The following is an 18,890-nucleotide window of genomic DNA, read 5'->3' as shown; positions in this document are numbered from 1 at the left end:
ATTTGTTTTTTGGTTTTTTCGAGACAGCATTTCTCTGTGTAGCTTTGGCTGTTCTAGACTCGCTTTGTAGACTAGGCTGGCCTTGACCTCACAGTGATCCGCCTGCCTTTGCCTCCCGAGTGCTGAGATTAAAGGCGTGTGCTGCTATGCCCACTGTCTTTTACCAACTCAAGACCCTAGCCTTATTATCATTGTTGTTGTTATTACTATTTTATTTATTTTTTGGTTTTGGTTTCTGAGACAGGGTTTCTCTGTGTGGCATTGGTGTCCTGGACTCATTTTGTAGACCAGACTTTAGACAAAGACACGGGTTTTACGGTATATGATTGGATGGCATTTGGGCAGAACAGCTGCAAGCAGGGAGTTACAAGCCTTGGCATTTCATGGTTGGGTAATAGGTGTAAGGGCAAGTTGACCTATAGAAAAGATTGGTTGAAGCAGTCACAGGAGCGTTAGGAACTTTGGCCTGGCTTCTCTTAGTTGGTTGTTGCTATGTGCCAGACCACCTGCTGGTCAGCTTGACCAGCAGAGAGTATATTTGGGCTTTCCCAAGGTGAGCCGATTGTGTTGCTAGGGAATGTTTTTCTGTTTAGACTAGTTTGTGGTTTTTCTGAAATCTGGGTTCAGCCCTTGGCTAGGTTTAACACAAAATGGAGATTCTTTTTCAAAATGGAGTTACAAGAGGACACATTCTTTCAGATCTGTATAGCTGTTACCTTCCCGATGAATTGCCTTGAGGAAATTCTAGAATGCCACAGGCACAGCGACTGGAAAACAAAGCCATGGCCATGATGGAAGGAGAGATGGAACAGGCTTGTTCACCAGGCTTTCACGCTGGCCTTGCCGCCTGCCGCGGAAAGAGAGTGGGGCAGGGACCTTAGCTTTCTGACTTCAGCTTTCTCGTTTGCAAAATGAGGTTCTAAAAATCATAAGGATGGAGGAGAAGGTGTAGCTCATTTGGTAAACTGCTTGCATAGTACGCACAAGGCCCTGTGTTTCATCCTGACACCACATAAATTAGGCATGGCGGTGCGTGCCTGTAAGCCCAGCATGTATGAAGCAGAAACAGGAGGATCAGAAGTTCAAGGACAACCTCAGCAGGAACAGAAGTTCAACCTCAGCTCCCTGTGGAGTTCTAGGCCAGCTTGGAATACAAGAGGCCATGATTCAACTAAATAAACAAGTAAATAAATAAATACAACCTTAAGGAAGATGATTCAGTGATACACTATCATCTATTCACTGACAGATTTGACAACTAGACAACGCAAAGCCTCTGCCCACATCCCCCAACACACACCACATCCTCATCAAGTCCGGAGTCTTAGTGATGAGCAGTAGCAAGTACAGAAATCAACAAGAAGATGGTCAGTGGTGATGCTGTCCTGAAAAAAAAAAAAAGAAAGAAAGAAAGAAAGAAAGAAAGAAACAAGATGATACCAAGCAAGAGTCCCTAAAAGACCAAAAAAACTCCCATTAAAGTAACACAAAGTGGGGGCATTTGCCTTCCTGCGTCAGAGGAGATGGTTCTCAGGGTATCAACTTTGCCTTTTCTTGGTTAAAATGAGAAACATTGAGAGACTAGCCCAACTGAAAGCCAGTGTCCCAACAATCAGGCCATGGCTTCCAGCCAGGGCTGCACATTGTAATACTCGGAGTGTCGCTGCAGGCCAGACTCCAGCCTTCTACCTCTCCAGAGGTGGGACTCACTTGTTAACACACACGGGAACTGGGGGATGGAGCCCAGTGGTAGAGCCCTACCTAGCCTGCCTGAAAACTTAGGTTTGGTCCTGAACCCACAAACCAAAAAAATGTTTTAAAAAACATGGCTAGAGTACAGGGAAGTGGTATACACTTGCCTCAAGCCCTAGGATCAATCTACAGCCCCACAAAAAAGAAATACACAAACATACACACTGGGCGTGGTGGTGCATGCCACTAACAACCCAGCACTCCTCAGCCTCCTTACCTCCATTTTCCCCAATTTTCACTGTATCGTGGGTTTTTTGTTTGGGTCTGGTTTTTAGTTTTCTTAAACACAGTCTCACCAGCTGGCCCGGAACTTGCTATGTAGATCAGGTTGGTCTTGAATTTACAGAGATCCACCTGCCTCTGTCTCTCTCCTGCTAGAATCAAAGGCATGCGCACCACCATGCCCAGCTTCTTTTACTTGATGTCTTTAATCTTTTAAGATTAGACAACAGAAAAAAAAAAAAAAAAAAGATTAGACGACAGCTCTTATCTCTAAGTCATGTGCTGGTGTACATTTATAATGTTAGTGCTCCAGAGGCTTGGCAGATTGCCAGGAATTTGAAGACAGCCCAGGCTATATAGTGAGTTCCAAGATTCGGACAACGGTTACCTTTCCCAGTCAGAGTTCTCTTCATGGTGAGGGTAACTCTGACGTCTCTGACTTCAGGCAAAGTCAGGGAAATAAAGTGTTACTGTTGTCTGGTTTATTTTGTATTTTATGTTTCTGAGTGTTCTGCCTGTGTGTCTGTATGTGCACCAGGTGCCTGTTCAGGAGAGCCACTGGATGCCCTGGAACTGGAGTTACAGATCCCTGTGAGCCACCATATGTGTGCTGGAAACCGAGGCCAGGTTCTCTGCAAGAGCTGCCAGTACCCTTAAGCACTCTGTCATCTCTCCAGCCCCAGTGCTGATTGGTTGTTGTTGTTGATTTGGATTTTATCTTTTTTTTTTTTTTAACATCTTTTTCTTTAAAGATTTTATTTATTTGTTGTATATGAGTACTTTATTTGCATGTACATCTGTATGTCAGAAGAGGGCATTAGATCACATTATAGATGGTTGTGAGCCACCATGTGGTTGCCAGAAATTGAACTCAGGACCTCTGGAAGAGCAGACAATGTTCTTAACCACTGAGCCATCTTTCCGGCCCCAGATTTTATCTTCTTTCTGAACAATGTTGATTATAATTATCTTCTTACAACTGCAAGAATACAAAGAATGTTTCCTTCACCTCTCTCCCCACCTGTCTTTTATTTATTGGCAGGTATTGGGGCTTCTGTGTGCCACAGCATACGTGTAGAAGTCTGAGAACAACTTGTGAGCATTAATTCTCTCCACCAGGTGGGTCTTAGGAACCAAACTCATGTTGTTGGGCTTGGCAGCAAGCACTTTTAATCACTGAGCCATTTTGCCTTGTTGTGGTTGTGCGTTTTTTTTGTTTGGTAGTTTTGAGACAGGTCTCACTATGTAGCTCTGGCTGTCCTGGACTCACTAATGTAGACCAGGCTGTCCTCGAATTCACAGCAATTCGCCTGCCTCTGCATCTCTAGTGCTAGGAATTAAGGCGTCCACCACCACCTGGTCCCACTCCCAATTTTAAGGCAAGGTCTCACTATATAGTCTAGCTAGCCTAGAACACAATATGTAGTCCAAGCTAGCCTGGAACATAAAACAATGTCTCAACTTCCCAAGCACTGGGTTATAGACAGGGCATACCATATTCACTCAGCCACCTAAGTGGTTTTTTGGTTATTTTGTTTCCAGAATTTCTGTTACATTCATTCATTCATTCATTCATTTGTGTGTGGGATGTGTGTGTGTGCATCTCTCTCTCTCTCTCTCTCTCTCTCTCTCTCTCTCTCTCTCTCTCTCTCTCTGTGTGTGTGTGTGTGTGTGTGTGTGTGTGTGTGTGTGTGTGTGTGTGTGTGTTTATAACACTAAAACGGAGTTGGAGTGTATCTTGTTGGTAGAGCACTTGCTTGGCATGAGCAGGCCTTGGGTCGGGGGTGGGGGCAGGGAGGACTGCTAGGACTTATTTCAGTGAGATATCTTGTAACTATCCAGTTTTACAAGAAAAAAGAAACACATGCTCAGAAACAGATAGCCTTGTGCTGGATCACTCAGCAGCAGGACCCTAAGTTCTGGTCCCTGAGCTCAGCCACATTTGGGGGCCACAACAGAGCAGCCAGGAGATGGAGCCCCTCTTCATCTCAAAAAACACCCTGAACTCTGAGAGCAACTAGCAGCCTGATGGTGCCCCTGGGAGCAAGGTTGGGACTGGTTGAGCAGGCTGGACAGGGTGGAGAAGGAACCTTGGGGACAGCCGCCATGGTGGAAGGTGACTGTGCCAAGGAACACTGATTCACAAAAACTCCCATCTCACCAGAACCTTCCTTGATACCATCGTACTTACTTTGGGCGTCACCTAGGAAGCCCCAGCCAATTCCCTTGCCCAAGCTGTACACTGGTATGGAAACCATAGATTGGCCCCTTTTCTAGGTCCCTGAGAAGATTCCAACAGCTTCCTAACCTGGAGAACCACTGTCTACAGAAGACAAGTGTGCAGATCACCCATGATGTCATTAAAAATGCAGTGAGTCATGAAGCAATCTGGATGGAGCCCAATAATTCACATTTTAAAAAAAAAAACAAAACTCTTGAACTGGCCATGGTGGCGCATGCCTTTGATCCTAGCACTCAGGGAGGCAGAGGCAGTCGGATCTTTGTGAGTTCGAGGCCAGCTTAGTCTACAAAGTGAGTCCAGGACAGCCAAGGCTACATAGAGAAAGCTTGGGGAGGGGACAAACAAACAAACAAGCAAACAAATATTTGACTACATTTTGTGTTTTTGTGGTGGTGGTGGTGGTTGTTGTTGGTGGTGGTTTTCTCAGGTTTTTTGTTTTTGTTTTTGTTTTTGTTTTTTTTTTGGCTAGGTGGCTTTTGGTTTGGTTTTGGTTTTTTGTTGTTGTTGTTATTTTCCAAGACAGGTTTTCTGTGTGTAGCCTTGGCTGTCCTAGACTCACTTTATAGGCCAGGCTGGCCTTGAACTCACAGAGATCTGCCTGCCTTTGCCTCCCAAGTGCTGGGATTAAAGGCATGCACCACCACCGCCCAGCTCAGGGAATTGTCCTCAAGGCTCACTTTTATTTATGCAGATGGGGGAGTGGAAGTGTCACCTGTACGTGGGTGCCCAAGCAGGCAGAAGAGGTTGTCCAGATCCTCTGGAACTGGAGTTACAGCAGGCAGTTGTGAGCCTCGCAGTGTGGGTGCTGGGAACTGAACTCTGGTCCTTTGGAAGAACATCAGCTGCTCTCAGTCACTGAGCCATCACTCCATGCCTGAGTCGGGTCTTGCAGCTAGTGTTTTTAGGGCAAAAACCCAACTCTAGGAGCCCCAACTTCCTAGGCTCTGCCACCTGCCTCACCAATTAAGAAAAGAGTAACATTCTGGGTGGTGGCACACGCCTTTAATCCCAGTGCTCAGGAGGCAGAGGCAGGTGGAGTATGAGGCCAGCCTGGTCTACAGTGAGTTACAGGACAGCCAGGGCTACACAGAGGAACCCTGTCTCAAACAAACAAACAAACAACAACAACAATGAAAGGAGTAACACAGTGAAAAGCAGATTTAGTCAGTGTGGCCGCACTGGGAAGAGGGATCCAGTGCCCCCCCAGTCCATTTTGGAGGTACTTAAATGAGATTTAGATATAAATAGAAGAAGAGCTGGTACGGGTGGCATCATGGGCAAGGCATTGTCATTGTGTCAGCTCTGGGTCTTCAAGGTGGCCCAAAATTATCATCTCAAGGCAGTCAGTCCAGCTCCTACAAGCTGACCACTTCTGCTTAGGGGTACAGCCTTCCCTTTGGGGGTAGTTGTCATCCAACAAGCTTACTGGTTACTGTAGCCATGTAAGGAGTCACTGCTTTCTCTTAGAGGAGCAGATTCCAAGCATCTTGTCTGGCCTCAGTATCCCCGCTGCGCTACATGCCCAGCCTGTGCTTTTCTCTTGTTAACCTTTCAGTATGGAATCTAATGTTTTCTTTTGTTATTTTGAGATATGGTCTAATGTAGTCCAGGTGGAGTTGGGGTGGACTGGGACAGCTCCCTTATACCCCAGCTTCCATCTCTGGCGACGCTGGGGGTGACAGACCTGGGTGCTTCCTGCACTCTATTCTAGGCAAGGCTTGAGGTCAAACTCAGGCGTTCAGGTATGCCATGCTGACCTCTACCATGAGCCACATGGCTACCCTCTTCTTTGATATGGTAGTGTAGGCTATGACTATTATAGTGGACTAGAACAGTGTTTTGATCCTGCAGTAGCACGTGTCAGTCTTAGACTGACTTCCCCATTCCTGGATGAGTCACCATATCTGTCAAAATAAAGCCACCAGGCAATTCTTCTTCCTCCTCTGCTTACTACAACAGGCAAAAAGGGCTATCTCAGTTCCTCCCAGTTCTCTGCTTGCTGAGGTTCTCTCTCTCTGTCTCTCTCTCCCTCCCTCCCTCCCTCCCTCCCTCTCTCCCTCTTTCTTTCTCTCTCTCTCTGTCTCTCTGTGTGTGTCTCTCTCTGTCTCTGTCTGTCTGTCTCTGTCTCTCTCTCTGTGTCTGTCTCTCTCTCTCTCTGTCTCTCTCTGTGTGTCTCTCTGTTTCTCTCTCTCTCTCTCTCTCTCTCTCTCTCTCTCTCTCTCTCTCTCTCTCTCTCTGTGTGTGTGTGTGTGTGTGTGTGTGTATGTGTGTGTGTGTGCACGCGCGTGCACACACACAAGTGACCATGACCACGAGCATGAGTGTGCTTACATGTGTGGGGGTGCATGTGCCCCTGGGCAGTAGTTACCATTTTCCCCATTTTTAGCTCTCATTCTTACCTGTTAAGAGCAATCCCAGACCTGGCTGTTCTTACAAAAAGCTGGATTGAGCATCAAGAAGTCACTTCTTAAGCCTTGAGAGCTGGATTCTAAGACAGACTATATCAATGTCAACCAACAGAGTCCTCTTTGAGAGTCATCTACAGTTTCCGGAGCACGATACATTCATTCATTCCACAAGCATTTGCCAGGCATGGCAATACCAGGGCTTTTGGCTGAGATTGCAGGACAGAGCCCCAGTAGCTTCACCTCTGCTGTTGTTGACCTGCAGGGATTCAAGTAGGCTCATAGCCACCTGCAGTACGCTCCATTTCCAGCAGAGGCCGCCGCGGCCCAACTCCTGCCTTCTCTAGAAACTCACAACAGGTTTTAGGGGATTTTTTTCCCCCCAACACTAAGAAAATCAGGACTCTTACCTGAACTGTCCAAACTTAAGGGCGAGAGGCTAATTGCAATCTTTATGAAAGACTTCATGAACTAAAAATAGATAGTAGGACAGACGTACCCTAAAAATCTCAGTGAGGGAAAGAGACCCTTACCTCGTGTTTTTGGGTCCTGGTCCTCTTGCCTCTGTGGTTCCCAATTAGACCTTCTTCTACAGGTCTGGCAAGGACAGGCTTCGAAGAGCCAGTCCTACTATAAAACCAGAACAAGAGCCACACTGTTAAGGAGCCATATTATTGCTAAGTCCTCAAATCCTACAAGAATAGGTTTCTGCGCTGGAGAGATGTCTCCTTGGTTATGAGCCCAGGTTACTCAGAAGACTTGAGTTCAATTCCCAGCACCCACATAGCAGGTACAACCATCTCTAACTCCATTTTCAGGGGATCCAATGCCCTCTTTCGACCTCCTCTGAGTCCTGTGCACATATATACATACACAGGCATACACACATAAAAATAAACAAACCAGGAGCAGGATGAGATGGCTCACGCCTTTAATCCCAGCACTCCAGAGGCAGAGGCAGTGGCAGGCACATTTCTGGGAGTTCGAGGCCAGCCTGGTCTACAAAGCAAGTCCAGGACAGCCAGGATTACACAAAGAAACCCTGTCTCAAAAAAACAAAGAACCAAACAAAGAATTAGAAGAAGAAGAAGAAGAAGAAGAAGAAGAAGAAGAAGAAGAAGAAGAAGAAGAAGAAGAAGAAGAAGAAGAAGAAAACAACAACAACAACAACGAGAAGGAGAAGGAATTGTTTCTGTTTCAGCTGAGCCACGGTGGCACAGGCTTTTAATCCTAGCACCCAGGAAGCAGAGGCAGGCAGATCTCTGTGAGTTCGAGGCCACTCTGGTGTATAGATAGTTAAAGTCCAGCTAGAATTACATAGTGAAACTTTGTTTCCTGAACAGAACAAACAAACAAACGATGGTTTGTTTGCATTGTTTTGTTTTGTTTTGTTGGCTTTTCCAGACAGGGTTTCTCTGTGTAGCCCTGGCTGTGCTTGAACTCAGAGATCCACCTGTCTCTGCCTCCCAAGTGCTGGGATTTAAAGGTGTGTGCCACTACGGCCCAGCTATTTTTGCTTTTATTTTTACTTTTCCATTGTATGTTTTCTAATAGCCAACTATCCCACCCCTGTAAACAGATTCATGGCTGTTTTCTATTAACGTTATGGCTTTTCATCATAAAGGGGACCTCGAAAAGCTAGCCCTTAGGGTGCACCTCTAAAATAAAGCTTGCTTTAACTGGTCAGTTGTGGAATTGGTCTTTCTCCTTGCATACTTGGGATTAACACTACTACCAGGAACCCTGTGGGCTGGGGAGGTCGCCAGGCAGGAGGGGGAGCAGAGAGTTTATTTTTAGCTGCCTACACTGAGCGCCAACCTTATTTAGGCATCGGGCAACAGGGTGAGCTGGAGGCTGCAGGCTAGAGGGGTCTCCAGCTCCTCTTACCATCGCTCTGCCCTGTCCACCCCCCCACTCCCCCCCCCTTACCATCCTTTCTGGAAGGCTAGAAATAGCAGCCTTAGTGCCATGACGCTCGGCTGCCTGGCTTGCTTCTCCACTGACACTTGGCTCTCCTCTTTCCCCCAGGATCCCACAAAGAAACACTCAGAGGACTACAGGGTGCTGTCCCTTCTTATTCTAGTGGTTTAGGGCTTAATTCGTGGAATACTACAGATCTGGGTTCAAATCCTTTGGATGACTCTAAGTGACTGTCTTGAAACCCAAGCTGTCCCCTCTCCGCCCCCTCTTTTCCTTTCTTTCTTTCTTTCTTTCTTTCTTTCTTCCTTTCTTTCTTTCTTTCTTTCTTGGGGATCAAACATAGTAGACCCACACACACGTGCTAGGCAAGCACCCTGCCAACTGAGTTATAGCCCCAGGACCAGGATGCTGCTTCAAAGTAGTAGAAATAGTAACCTGTCCCATCTTCCTGGTTGGTGCTGATAATTAAAAGTGACTGAGTCAATAAAGAATCTAGCCCATCAAGGTAGATCCTCAGTCACTGATGGTGATGGAGATTAAAGCCGTGTATCTGGAATGTTCCTCCAAAGACTGGTGTATTCATACAGCAATGTGCAGAGAAGGGCATTCAGGGGAAGTTACTAGAACATGAGGCCTGACCTCATCAGCGATAAAAATCCACTGATGGCTTCCTAATCTGCCTATTGGGAGGGGAGGAGGAGGGGTTGGGAAGTGGGACCCAATTGAAAGGAGCCTATCCTTGGAGGCTGCCGTGGTTTGAATATGAAATGTCCCCACTGGATCAAATGTTTGAAAACGTGTTCCCCATCCTTGTTTCAGGATGCTGTGGACCATTCCGTATGTGAGGCCTGAAGGAAGTGGCTAGCTGGGTGACAGGCCTAGCGGGTTATAGCTCAGCTACACTTCCTGCAGGAGCTTTCAGCACTTCCGGGTCAGTCCCCACGTGAGGGCCGTGGTCAGCACGTACTGTGTTGAACCTTCCTTGCAGCACTGATTTCGATCACCAGCATTGTCTAAAATGAAAAGATGGGGGCTGGAGAGACGGCTCCATGGTTAAGAGTACTGGCTGTTCTTCCAGAGGACCTGAGTTCGATTCCCAGTCCTCATAAGCTGGTTCACAATGCCTAAAACTCCAGTTCTAGGGCACCTAACACTCACTTCTGGCCTGAGGACACCAGGCATGCACACGGTACACAGATATACATGTAGGAAAAACACCCATACACATAAAAAAATAAGTTAAATAAATCTTAAATTAAAAAAGAAAAGAAAAACTTTTTTTTTTTCTGAGACACGGTTTCTCTGTGTAACCTATCCTGGAATTCTTTAGACCAGGCTGTCCTCGAACTCAGAGATTAACCTGCCTCTGTCTCCAGGGTGCTGGAATTAAAGGTGTGTACCAGCACTGCCTGGCAGAAAAAGTTATACTGAGGCATAACTGGTACACAAAAGCTGCATTCATGTAATGTGTGCACAGAAGCCCACACTCAAATCACCGCATCAAGGTTACAGGCAACATCAAGTCCTACAATTTGTGTCTAATCATTTTTTTTCTCTGCTTTGATCTGGGGGCTTGGCTTTATTTTTGTTTTACAGGAAGGACACTTAACATTCAAGACCATATAAGTTAAGTGCACAAGCCAGGCATGGTGGAGCATGCCTTTAATCTCAGCACTCAGGGAGGCAGAGGCAGGCGAATCGTTGTGAGTTTGAGGCCAGCCTGGTCTACAAAGTGAGTCCAGGACAACCAAGGCTACACAGAGAAACCCTGTTCAAAAAGCAAAAATGAAAAAATAACAAAAAAAATAAGTGCACAATGGAGTATTCTGCTGCACAGCAGTTTTATTTATTTATTTTGGGTTCTTTGAGACAGGGTTTCTTTGTGTAGCCTTGGCTGTCCTGGACTCACTTTGTTGACCAGGCTGGCCTCGAACTCACAGAGATCCACCTGCCTCTGTCTCCCTGAGTGCTGGGATTACAGACCTGTGCCACTGGGCCTGGCTCCACAGCAGATTTCTAGTACTTATTCATGTATGCATGTGTATGTGTGTGTGTGAACATGTAAAGTGTGGATGCTTGCTACCGTGTATGTATGTCAGTGCCATATGGACGTCAAAGGTGGACAACATCAGATGTTGTAGAAGGAAACTCTTGTGTATTGTTTGGATGTAACACAACTGTCAGTTAAAAAACTTACACCCTATAGCTGAGGCAGGAAATAGGCAGGACATCCAGAAGGCAGAAGGGATTCTGGGATAGAGCCAGCTTAAGATTCAGCTGGCAAGATATGAGGAAGATTGATACATGGTGCCTGAGCCCAGGTTACTAGCCACATGACAGAATGTAAATTAGTATAAATAAGTTATTTTAAGTTACGAGCTGGTCAGAGAAGAGCCTAGCTATATGGCCTAGGTATCTGTATAATATTTAATGAGTCTTATGAGTCATTATTCAGGGAGTTTAAGGACTGAAGGAAAAAAACCTCCTCATACTTCGAGGTATCTTTCTTGCTCTCTCTCCACCTTGTCTATTGAAGCAATGTCTGTCACCTGAACCCAGAGTCCACCAAATTCAGCTAGTCTCGCTGGCCAGCTTGCCCTGAGGATCCCTTGTGTCCAGCCTCTAAGCTCTAATGTTACAGGCAGATGGCTACGGTCACCAGGCGCTTTCATGTGTACTGGTTAGTTTTTTGTTGTTGTTGATGATGGAACACGAGCTAGAGTCACGTGAGAAGTGGGAACCTCAAATGAGAAGACGCGTCCATTGGATTGGCTAGTGGGCAAGTTCGTACGGACCATTCTTGGTTACTGCTCGATGTGGGAGGGTGCAGCCCAATGCCGGGGGCCCTGGCTTGTATAAGGAAGCAACTAGCAAGCTGTGTAAGCAGCTTCCTCCATGGCCTCTGCTTCAGTTCCTGCCTCCAGGCCCTGACTTCCTTGATGACTGTTACCTGGAAATGTAAGCCAAACAAACACTCTCCTCCCAGGCTGCTTTTGGTCCTGGTGTTTGTTTCAGCAATAGAAAACAAACCAGGATAGCATGAGTGTTGGGGCATCTAAACTCCCGTCCTCATGTGTTGAATTAATGGGTTTTTTTTCCTAAGCCCACTCTAGCTCCCAAATGAGACCTGTTACCTTTATTAATAAGCTTTAAAGCTCTATAGCTGGGCAAGTACTCATCTAGTCTACCCTGACTATGCCAGTGTGGCCTACCTCCCAGGCTTTGCCCCATTACCTGCCCAGTGACTTTGTTCTCTCCCTCTCTCCCTCTGCTCTATCTAGAACCTCCAGCTGGGATTGCAAGTCCTGCCTTAACTCTCCTGCCTGCTATAGGCTGTTCAGCTCTTTATTGACTAATCAGAGATGATGGGGAACCATTTTTGTTTGTTTTTTCAAAGACAGGGTTTCTCAATGTAGCCTTGGCTGTCCTGTGGACCAGGCTGGCCTTGAACTCACAGGGATCCATCTGTCTCTGCTTCCCCAGTGCTGGGATTACAGGCATGCACCATCCCAGCGCACCCAGTTTGGAGAAGAATTTCTACACAATGTTGAAACGGGAAAGTCTTCAATAGTAATGGCAATACCAGAATCTGTTAGCATTTAGCTCACTGCCGGTTCAGCAGTTAACAGTCAAATATACAGGCTGGGTGGTAGTAATGCTTTAATCCCAGCATTCACAGGAGGCCAAGGCAGGCAGGTCTCTGTGAGTTCCAGTCTGGTCTACAGAGTGGGTTCCAGGATAGCCAAAGCTACACAGAGAAATCCTGTCTCCAAGCAAACAAACAAACAAGAAAAAAAAAACACAACGAAAAACAATCCAATATACGGAGACACATCTTAATACAATGTGAGTGAAGGTCACCCTTTCATGTTTACATGGCACAAGCTCTGTTTCTACCCTGAACCATCTCCCTAGCCCTAAGGATTCAGTTCTCTGAAGCCCAGTTCTGACTTACAGAAGGAGAAATATCTACCTCAGAAAAGGGACCAAACACAAAACCCTGCCCACAATGAAATGGCTCTGATGATCCGTTCCCTGGGAGCCCTCCCTAAGCAGCCCTTTGCATGGTTTTACAATGATGACTTGTGTACCACTCTCTTATACCACACCCCTGAATCATTAATAGTTTGGATAGTCTCAGGCAGTGGGGGGAGGGGGGAGCTGAGGGGGCACATTCTTGACCCCTCTATTCTCTGCTCCTAGAGCTTCCAGACAGCCTGGAAGATGCCTCATTGCCATCAAATGTCCCTGATGCAAAGGTGCCTGGTGGTGGTGCAAGACTGCTATCCTGGCCCTCAGGAGGCAGAGAAAGCCTGGTCCAATATAGTGCATTCTATGCCATCCACGCCTGCATCGTAAGGCCCTGGATTTCTTTTTTTGTTTTTTGTTTTTTGTTTGTTTTGTTTTTTGAGACATGGTTTCTCTGTGTATCCCTAGCTGTCCTGGACTCACTTTGTAGACCAGGATGGCTTCGACTTCACAAGGATCCACCTGCTTCTGCCTCCTGAGTGCTGAGATTAAGGGTGTGCACCACCACGCCCGGCAGAAGACCCTGTCTTAAAAGTTAAAAAATAAAACAAAAAGGTCAGGAAAGTTTGCCACACAAGAATGAGGGCCTGGATTCCATCTCTAGCACCCGTGTTTTTAAAATCCGGGTATGCTGGGTTATAGTGTAATCCTAGCGTTGAGGAGGTAGAGAAAGGCGGATCCTAACCAGCCCCGCCTCCTTGGCCGACTCCAGGCCAGTAAGAGAGCCTGCCTCAAAAAGCAGCATGGAAAGTGTAGAACAACAGCTGAGGTTGCCCTCTGATTTCCCTCTAGTTCCCACATGTCAGCACACACGTGACCGGATACACATACAAAGCGCCTTGAAGAAGCAGGATTGCGTTTCCTTTCCTTGCAACCCTGCCCGGCTTTCTAATCTTACTGGAATGTGGGGTCCCTCAGCTACTCAGGGTGCCAGGCTCTCTCCCCGTGCAGTTACTTAATTAAGAGTTACATCTCTGAGGGGGACCTCCTCCCCCTGTATATGCTCATAGGGTATCAAGTCTCTTCTTGGTAGCCTGCTATCCTTCCTCTGAGTGCCACCAGACCTCCCCATCCAGGGGGCGTGGTCAAATATAGGGCACCAGAGTTCATGTGAAAGTCAGACCCCACTCTCCATTGAGATGTAATATGAATAAATTAATAAAATATATGTTTTTAAAAAAAGAACTACATCTTGTCCGGAGGGCAGTGGTGGCACATGTCATTAATCCCAGCACTAGGGAGGCAGAGGCAGGTGGATCACTGTGAGTTCCAGGCCAGCCTGGTCTACAAAGCAAGTCCAGGACAGGCAGGGCTACACAGAGAAATTCTGTCTCGAAAAAAAAACAACAACAACAAAAGAATTACATCTCACCCCCAACCGCACAGGGCTGGTCCCTGCTACTGTCCTTGGATCCTATCCAGGGCCCTGATTTAAGAGATATTACAATGTTTTGTTTTAATAAACGCATTGTAACCAGGGGCCCCATAACCACAATATCCTGCCTGGCTGCTCCTCCAAGGCTGAGAGCTGAGAGAAGTGCTTTGGCAGCCTACATTCTGGGGGCTCAGGAGCCAGGATGGGGTCTGAGTGGGCCTTGGGGAGACAGTCCTTCTGTACCCTCTCCAACTCCCTTTTGAGCCATTCAAGTAACTGCTCCACCACTCACAGTCAGCACTTTCTGTCCCCTCCTCTCCAGTGACCTTGCATAATTCCCATCTGATGTGCCTCACCCTTGCCTAGAAGATAAAGTCAGAACAGCCTGCTCACATCACCAAGGCCACTGGGAGCCTGCACGTGTCTGCCCCACAGACCTCCTTTACCCAGCACTCTGGCCACCCCAAGCCACTAAAACCTCTGAAAATGCCTCACAGCAACTGCTTAAGAAATGCTCTTTCCTGCTCTGCCTGGTGGCACAGGCTTGTAAATCCCAGGGAGGCAGAGGCAGATGGATCACTGTGAGTTCGAGGCCAGCCTGGTCTACAAAGCGAGGCTAAGACAGCCAAGGCTACACAGAGAAACCCTGTCTAGAAAAACAAAAAAGGAAGGAGGAGGAGGAGAAAGAAGATGAAAAGAGAAGCAAAGAAAGGAAGAGAGAAAGAGAGGGGAGAGTGGGAAAGAAAGAAAGAAATGCTCTGTCCCAAAAGGAGGATAAGAACCGATACTCGATCTGCAGAGCCCTGTGCAGCCACCACATGCTGGGGCAGCTGCCCAGCCTTCCTGCTCCCAGACAGACTTAGTCATTCTCTCTGCTTCCATGGTGTTTTTCCATGCCCCATTTGTCACCTGTCCTTCTGGACCAGATGCCATGACACTTCCTTCAGTTTTTTTGCTCAGCTTGCATAGTAGGGACAGAGGTAGAGATAGGGATATGCATGTAAATGACAGAGCCAGGCGGCAGCGGCGGCGGTGGTCGTGGTGGTGGTGGCGGCGGCGCAAACCTTTAATCCCAGCACTCGAGATGCAGAGGCAGGCAGATCTCTGAGTTCGAGGTCAGCTTGGTCTATAAAGTGAGTCCAGGACACAGCCAGGGCTACACAGAGAAGCCCTGTCTCAAAAAACAAAACAAGGCAAAAAGACAAAAGAGACCACTGTCTCATATTATACATGAAAAATTCCCAGCCTCTGTTGAAAACGTAGAAGACTTGGAAGTCAACGGTGATGGCCACTCCTGTCAGTCATCCTAGCACTCAAGAGGCAGAGGCAAGGGGAGCAGGGGCTCAAGGTACTCTTGGGCTACATAGTGATTTTGAGGCCAGCCTGGGATATATGTCTCAAAAAACAAACAAACAAACACAAAAACAAAAAACCTGGGCCAGTGAGATGGCTCTCTGGGTAACAGAATTTATCCCAAGTCTGATGACCGGAGTTTAATCCCCAGTGTTCACATGACAGAAGAACTTACTCACTCCCTCAAGTTGATCCATGACCCCCTCCACACACAGTATTACTATATTTATTAAAAAGCATTGCATTTATCATTATAATAATATTATATTTATTATGATTATTATGATAACTGTAATTCTTTTCTTGAGAAGACAGGAAGATGCTTGAGAGATGGCTCAGCAGTTAAGAGCACTTCTTGTGCTCTTTCCAGCCAACACGAAGAGATGGAGAGAAAGCCCTACAACAATACTAGGGAGTATGAGCTGGGGAAGCCTGCTGCCAACGCTAAGACTGGCCCTCATCGCATATACACAGTCCGAGTTTAAGGAGGCAATAAGAAGTACTGTGCCCTGAGATTGGGATGTGGGAACTTTTCCTGAGGCTCTGAATGTTGTACTCGGAAAAAACAAGGATCACTGATGTTATCTACACTGTATCCAATGACAGGCTTGTCCACGTCAAGACCCTATTGAAGAACTGCATCTTGTTTATTGACAGCACATGTGCCGACAGTGGTATGAGTCCCTATGCGCTGCCCTTAGGCCATAAGAAGGGGACAAGCTGACCCCTGAGGAGGAAGAGATTTCAAACAAACAAACAAAATGATCAAAGAAAATTCAGAAGAAATACGAGGATGAAAGAAAAAAAAATGCCCAAATCAGCAGTCCTCTGGAGGAGCAGTTCCAGCTGGGCACGCTTCTTGCCTGTATTGCTTCAAGTCCAGGCCAGTGTGGCAGAGCAGATGGCTATGTGCTGGAGGGCAAGGAACTGGAGTTCTGTCTGCGGAAGATCAAAGCCTGGAAAGACAAATAAACCATCTCTCATAGCTCATGTAATAAAGGTATTTGTACTGGAGGGTAATGGCGCACGCCTTTAACCCAGCACTTGGGAGGCAGAGGCAGGCTGATCACTGTGAGTTCGAGGCCAGCCTGGTCTACAATGCGAGTCCAGGACAGCCAAGGCTATACAGAGAAACCCTGTCTTGAAAAACCAAAACAAAACAAAACAAAGCAAGTCCAGGACAGTCAAGATTACACAGAGAAACCATCTTGAAAAACCAAAAAAAAAAAAAAAAAAAGTGTTTGTTCTATAATTTTTTTCAAAAAAATTTTTTTAAAGAGCACTAGCTGCTCTTGTGGAGAACCTGGGTTCAGTTCTCATTACACACACGAAGCTCACAACCATTCTTATCTCCAGTTCCAGGGGACCTGATGTCCTCTTCTGATCTCCGTGAGTACCAGGCATGCAAGCAGTACATACACACTGATGCAGATAAAGCACTTAGACACATAAAACAAACATAACTTTAAAAAACAAACATTTTGAAATAAATAGAAAACAAAAAAGCACCACAAGATATGTCAGTCACTAGGGTGCTCTGTACCATGATGCACATGTGGCGGTCAGAGGTCAGAGGTCAGAGGACAGCTTCTGGGGGAAGTCCATTCTCTCCTTTCATCATGTGGGTCCTGGGGAGTGGATTTGAGTGTCTGGCTTGGTGGCAAGCCCCTTCTGATCCCCTGAGCCTGCTCACCTGCCCCATACTTTGGCTACTTTAATAAGCATCTCTGCAGTGGTTTGAATGAGAATGATCCCCATATGCCCACATATGGTTGGTGGAACTGTTTAGGATTAGGAGGTGTGGCCTTGTTGAAGGAGGTGAGTCATTGGAGCTTTGAGATTTCAAAAGTCCATGTCAGGCCCTGTCTCTGTCTCTGCCTCTGTCTCTCTGCCTCCCTGTCTCTCTCTCTCTCTGTCTCTCTGCCTCCCTGTCTCTCTCTGTGTCTCTGTCTCTGTCTGTCTCTGTCTCTATCTGTCTCTCTGTCTCTGTCTGTCTGTCTCTCTCCCTGCCTGCTGCCTGTGGATCAGGAGGCAGCACTCTCAGCCACTACTGCAGTGTCTTTGCATGCTTTCTGCCATGATGATAACAGACTAAGCCTCTGAAGCCGAAAGAAGGCACCAGTTAAATGCTTTCTCTTATGAGAATTGCCTCGGCCATGGTGTCTCTTTGCAGCAATGGAGCAGCGACTAAGACATGGGGTTTCATTATGTAGCCCAGGCTTGCCTGGAACTCCCAATGATTCACCCCCCACCCACCCCCTTTCAACTCCCTGGTGTTTGGACTGCAGGTGTAAGCCACCATGCCCAGCTCACTACTGTCTAACGCTCTTTGGAGGAGCATTGCTCTGAGAAGCCTTGTGCTGTTTGTGGCGCTGGGTCTCTTCCATTTTGTTTGTTTGTTTGTTTGTTTGTTTTTTGTTTTTGTTTTTTGAGACAAGGTTTCTCTGTGTAGCCGTGGCTATCCTAGACTTGCTTTGTAGACCAGGCTGGCCTCAAACTCACAGTGATCCACCTGCCTCTGCCTCCCGAGTGCTGGCATTAAAGGCATGCGCCACCACTCCCGGCTGGGTCTCTTCCATGAATTCACCTTTCAGAGAGTTTGTGGCCCTGCCTTACACTGGTTTGGGCGCCCAGGATTCTGGAGCGCTGATTTTCAAAGCTATTATCTTTGTCCCACACCCCACGCTCAGAGAGTAGCTCAGAGAAGACAGATAGGAAGGAGCTCCTTGTCCTAGATTCTGACCCCATTGTCCCTATTCCTGCTGCATCCGACTTGTCTGCTGGCAAGCTTGCTGTGTCTGTCCCAAGGAGAGAAGAGCACATCTGTCACAGATCTCGTGAGCTAAGAAAAGCTATCAACCCGGCCTTCTGGAAGCCTCACAATGAAAGTGGGTGCCATTTATTTGCAGGGGTGTTACAAAAAACAGGTTTGGGAGAGCATTCTGCCTGGGCTCTGGGCCTTGTACTAGCATTGTCACTCTTTGACATGTATTTTTATTCCATTTATTGAGAGGCAGGGAGAGTCTGTGCCTGTGCACATGCACACTTGCATGGCTCACATATGGAGATCAGAGAGCAAATTTTAGGAATTAGTTCTCTCTGCACGATATGGGTCTAGGGACTGAAGTCAGGTCACCAGCTTGGTGGCAAGCATCTTTACTCACTGAGCCATCTTACTAGCCCATTTTTTCAAGACAGGGTTTCTCTGTGTAGCCTTGGCTATCCCGGACTCACCCTGTAGACCAGTCTGGCCTCGAACTCACAGCAATCCACCTGCCTCTGCCTCCCGAGGGCTGGGATTAAAGGCATGTGCCACCACGCCCGGCTGTAGGTCTCACTCTTGTAGCACAGACTGACTGACTTCCAACTTATGGGCTAGCCTTTTACCTCAGCCATGTTCGTTCTCTCTTTTCACGGTGTGAGTCCTGGAAATGGAGCTCTGGTCAGGTTCGGAGACAACTGCCTTTACCCACTGACCCGTTTAGCAGGCTTTTTTTTTTTTTTTTTTTTTTTTTTAATTTAATTAAGATAAGGTTCTATTCTGTAGCCTAGGCCTGGAATCCACAGTGATGCTCCAGCCTCAGCTTCCCGA

The 18,890-nt window shown here is 47.0% G+C and overlaps 1 pseudogene; it reads left to right on the top strand.

The window, feature by feature from the left end:
* Positions 1–15,681: 15,681 nt before the first annotated feature.
* LOC127207912 (40S ribosomal protein S8-like) lies at positions 15,682–16,270 on the top strand (annotated as a pseudogene).
* Positions 16,271–18,890: the final 2,620 nt, after the last annotated feature.

This window comes from Acomys russatus, chromosome 25 (genome assembly GCF_903995435.1).
Source record: "Acomys russatus chromosome 25, mAcoRus1.1, whole genome shotgun sequence".
Taxonomy (NCBI): domain Eukaryota; kingdom Metazoa; phylum Chordata; class Mammalia; order Rodentia; family Muridae; genus Acomys; species Acomys russatus.
Note: the sequence above shows the minus strand (reverse complement) of the source record. Positions and strands in the feature narration are given on the sequence as shown.